A 5,155-nucleotide genomic window follows, 5' to 3' on the forward strand; every position below is an offset into this window, starting at 1 on the left:
TGAAAGAATGAGAACTGGAGAGATGGAATTTCTGGAATGTCCAGAAACCACATGGTGGGTATCTAGTGCCCTCTTCTGGTGACAGGGAGTACAGCACAGATTTGGGTTCTTGTGCTCCTGAGACCTACCCCAATTTCATAGTGACATTATCCTATCATACCCTATATATCACATATAGGCTTGCTTGATATCACACACATACACTGCCTGCGTTTCTGCCTGACCCCTGTGAGAGAGCCTGGTACCTTCAGAAGACAGAAGATGGAGTGTGGGTCTGTCTGTCTGTCTCTATCTATCCATCTATTCTTCCATCTTTGTATGCATCTATTGATTTATGTAATACTTTATTCTTTTGTTTGTTTGTTTGTTTGTTTGTTTGTTTGTGACAGGGTTTCTCTCTAGTTCTCTCTAATTGAGTCAGTCCTGGAACTAGCTCTTGGAGACCAGACCGAGTGCTGGAATTAAAGGCATGTACCACCATTACCCGGTTAGAAGTTTTTTTAAAAAGTAGGCAATTAGAGCTACAAATTTCCTCATAGGACTGATTTTACTGTGTGCCAAGGTTTGTGTAGGGTTTTGCTTTCATTTTCTTGAGTGAATATACCCCCCCTGCCCCCCGTCTCTCTTAGTCTAGAGCTCTGTTTTGTCTTCCATGAGCTCTGAGGGCACTTGGCTTGAGTGTGATACACACACAGACTTACTATTAAGGAAAGTTCAAGATCAAGATCCTTTCCTAACTCTGTGACCTTGCAACAGAGAAGTTTCAAAGTGTGTGAAGGGTGTGCCTACGGCTCCACTGGCTTTCCTTGATGTACATATCTGTTGCCTTTCCTGTAAACATTGTTGTTGGAGTTGAGAAATTGTTGATCTGAACTCAGGCAATTTCATGTAATAGCCCTGGCTCTCCTGGAACTCACTTTTATAGACCAGGCTGTCCCTTTGGTGACATTCTGTGTGTGTGTGTGTTTTTTTTCTTCCTCTTATTTTCTATCTGCAGTCAATATTGGTGTAAGGACTGTGCACCTGTATATTCACTGCTCTGATCCTTGCCTCCTTCCTTCCTTCCTCCCTCCCTCCCTCCCTCCCTCCCTCCCTCCCTCCCTCTCACCATGGCCTAATTGTGGCAGAAGCCCCTGGCCCCCCACCTAGTCCTGTCACCGATGAACGGTCAGACACGCTCTTTGTTTCCCGTGAGCGATTGATTCGCCTGTTTTCCCAGCTGCCTGTGGTCTCGGTCGTACTTTCGTTTTCGTCGCCCCGAATGTCCAGGCCGGCCCGCGTTCACCGTGTTCGGGGGTGGGGTGGGGGAACCGACAGGGGGGTTCCCTGTCCTGTTGTGGGCCCGTGTCGCCTCCGGGCGTGAGCGTGGGAGGACGCTGTAACGCCAGAGAAGGTGAAGACGCCGCGGCCGAGCGAGCGGGCGAGCGAGCGATGTATGTCGGTCGGTTGTCGGGCGCCACCTAGCGGTGGCCTTTTTTGTGCAACGCTCCTGGTCCTCGGTCGTTGACGAGGACGGGGCGAAATGGCTTTTGTGAGGCGGAAAGAGTGACGAGAGTCCCGGCCCGGCAGGCGGGTGTGTCCCGGAGTTGGTGTCGTGCTTGGGAACGGTCTCTGTGTAGGAGGTTGTGCCGGAAGAGTCACCCATGGGTGCGCTGGGGCTGGAACCGAGTGAAAGGAACAGATGGGAAGGGTGCTGGGAGACTTGAGCGGGTCGACCAGAAGGCATAAGTCGTTGGCGTACCCCCGCTAGGTGTCGAGTCTACCCGGGCCCAGGATCGGTGAAGTACCCCGGCTTTAAAAGTTGTTTTTCCCTTGCCTTTTAAACTCTCTTCGAAGAGCCCTGGGACCCGGCGACCCTCGGCCGAGAGGAGGCGTTGGTTGATCCCGGCTTCCCCGCTGCCCTGTCACGGACTCGTTGGGGTCTCGGACTTTTTTTTTTTTTTTTTTTTAATTCTTTCCCCCTCTTGCCAGAACCCTCGGTCCTCAGCGGCGGACCTTGCCATCCTGAGGCCGAGAGGAGGCTGTAGTCCCGGCTTTCTCGCTTCCCTGGTTCGGACTCTCGGAGCTTTTTATGAATTTTTTTTTTTTTCTTTCCTCTTGCCAGAACCCTCGGTCCTCAGCGGCGGACCTTGCCATCCTGAGGCCGAGAGGAGGCTGTAGTCCCGGCTTTCTCGCTTCCCTGGTTCGGACTCTCGGAGCTTTTTATGAATTTTTTTTTTCTTTCCTCTTGCCAGAACCCTCGGTCCTCAGCGGCGGACCTTGCCATTCTGAGGCCGAGAGGAGGTGGTGGTCCCGGCTTCCCTGTTCACTGGTCCCCGGTTTCTTGGACTCGAGATTTTATTTTTTTTTTCCCCCAAGTTTTTCTTCTTGCCCGTCTCCATCCCTAGCGGCTGGTCGCAGGGTCTTCGGCCGGGAGGAGGCTGGGCGCCCGGCTTTCTGGCATGTCCACCTCGCTCTCTCGGTCCTGTCATGGTTATGAGGTCGACCAGTTGTTCCTTTGAGGGTCGGTTCTCTTGTTTATGGGGACATTTTTGGGACATTTCACCCAGCCTCACTTTCAGGAGTTCTGTGTGGTCTGTGAATGACTCCCCGGACTTGTTGTCATTCTTCTAATGGTTACTATCTGTCCTTATTGTACCTGCAGATAGGTGCTGACACGCTGTCCTTTAATTGGGTGACATTAAAGGACGCTAGGTGGCGGTCTCTCTTCTGAGCCTCGCTCGCTGGGTGCTTTTTCTCCCGCCTAGCCCAGCCTGCTGTGCCCGGGTTTCTCGCTGCCTTTTGGGACTGGGCCCGTGCGTGCTTTCCCGAGTGGCTTTCTGAGGTGACTGGCTTCCTTGCTTTTTTTTGCCCGTGGTGAAGCGTGTCAGGCGTCCCCGCTTTGTTGGTCTGTCGCCCGTGCCGTTTGGATGGTGGGAACTGTCTCTCGATGCTTCTCCCTTACCGTCCCGGTGCTTGCTTTTTTTTTTTTTTTTTTTTTTGGGATCAGATCGTGGAGCTCCCGAGTCTCCATGGACTGGGTGGGTCCCCCCCGGTCCTCTGCTTCCCCAGTGCCTCCCGAGCGCACTGTTTTCCCCCTCCCTCGTTGTGGAGCTCCCGAGCCTCCATGAGTCCTTGCGGGGGGGAGGGTTACTCAGTCTGACCCTTCTGCTGCCTTATGTGCCTCCCGAGTGCACATTTTTTTTTTGGATTTCCCCGTGGACCCCACCGCTGTTTTTTTTTTTTGGTTGTGGAGGTGTGAAGGGTTTTCTTTTTTTTTTTTTCAATTTTTTTTTTTTTTTTGGTGGCATGTGTTGATGCTCTGTCGCTCGTTTCTTCCCGGTTCTGCTTTGTCGATCGATGTGGTGCCCTCGCTCTGTGTTCATTCGGGCCGGAGGCCTAAGCCGCGCCAGGCGAGGGACGGACATTCATGGCGAATGGCGGCCGCTCTTCTCGTTCTGCCAGCGGGCCCCTCGTCTCTCCTCCCCACCTTTTACCGGTGGTGTGTGGAAGGCAGGGGTGCGGTTATCCGGCCTGAGCCCTGTGAAAGCCCCTCCGCACTGCTCGCTGTGGTTCGTGGTGGTTCCTGTGAGGCGCGCTGGGGGCTCTGTTCCCCCCGTCGCGCGTTTCACTCTGCCCACCGTGTGTGGTCTGTTTAGCCCTCCTCCCTCCGAGCCGGGGGAGGGTCGGCTGATGTGCCGCGTCACGTGTGTCCCTCCCGAGCGGGCTCGCGTGCACGCGTCTTGCTTGCCATCCTCGTTGGTGCTCCTGGAGCGTTCCAGGCCGATCTTCAGAGGTGCCCGGTTCTGAGCGGCGGCGGCGTTTCCCGGTTCTCTGACGTGTGTGCCTCCTGTGCGCGGTCCGGCCTTTAGCGGTGTTCCTCTGCGAGGTGTGCTCTCGTTGGGTTAAGATGACCCCGATGATGAAGGGGGTCGAGGCGAAGCGGTAAGAGGCTCTCTGAGGTTCCCCTCCGTGAGCGGAGGACGTCGGGCGAGCGGCCCACCGTGCGCTGCCTTCTCCCGTAGGCTGTGAGCGCTGTGTGGTGTTGAGCGGTCGCGGCCGGCCTTTTTTCTTCTCACCGTTAAAGGTGGGTGGTCTGTCGATTGACGAGAATGCCTCCCCGCCTGGTGTTAGACCCGGTGGGTGTTCCTGGAGAGGCAGGCCTGGCTCTCGGGGGACCGCTTTGTGCATTATGTTTTCTCTCGGTCCGGTCCCCTGTGTCCGCGAACGCTCAAGAACGCGCCCCGGAAAGGAAGTAAGAGCCTTGCCGATACCGCAGGCCCCCCCGCCTCGCTGCGCTCGAGATCATCGAGCGGTGTGTGTGTCGCTCCCCCGGCTCTTGCGCTGCCGCGGCCGGAGGCTCGTCGGGCCGGGTCCGTCCCGCCCGCCCTCAGTGAGAAAAAAGTGCCTTCTCTAGCGATCCGATGAGCGGGCGTGCTTGGGGTCTCCCGTCGGCCCGCCTGGTCGCCCCAGCACGCCCTGACCTCCCGATGCGCGTAGCTTCGGCCGGGTGCCCCTCGCCGCGTCCCGTCTTTGGGGGGGGAAACCCGAGCGTTTGTGTCGCCCACTGCGGCCCGCGCCTCCTCGCTCCGAGTCCGGGGAGGAACCACGCGGGACAAGAGAGCGTGTCGTGACGCCGGCGTGTCGTGCCGGAGCCCGGGACGTGTTACCCGTGGCGGGGAACGAAGGGGCCGCGTGTGCGCGCGCCCGAGTGCCGCGGGACCCCGATCCCCCCGCTCCCCCGAGGGTGCGTACGCGCCTCGGTCGGGGCGCGGAGCCGAGCAGGGAAGAGAGCGGGGCTGGGTGGCGGTGGGCTCCCGGGTCCCACCCGTCCGCCGTCCGTGCCCGCCGCGAGCGGTCCCTCCCGCGCTTCCCCGTCTTTGCCGTTCCCGCGGACCGCGGCCTCGCTGCGCGCGTCGCGTGCGTGCGTCGCTCGTGTTGTGTGCCGTGTGGGAGTCGCCTCGCTCCCCCTCCCCGGCAGCGTTCCCACGGTTGGGGAGCAGCGGTTGACCCGTCCCTCCTCGGGGCCGGGGATCCGGTTCTGGCTTTGCGGGGTCGTGACCTCTCTCTCGGGTGCGGCCTTTGGAGAACGGCGGTCGGTCGTCTCCCGGCGCGTCGCCGGACGCGTCGGGGCCCGTCGCCGCCGGGGGGTCCTTCGGCGGCGGCGGGCGCGTCT

Source organism: Chionomys nivalis, chromosome 13 (genome assembly GCF_950005125.1).
Source record: "Chionomys nivalis chromosome 13, mChiNiv1.1, whole genome shotgun sequence".
Classification (NCBI taxonomy): Eukaryota; Metazoa; Chordata; class Mammalia; order Rodentia; family Cricetidae; genus Chionomys; species Chionomys nivalis.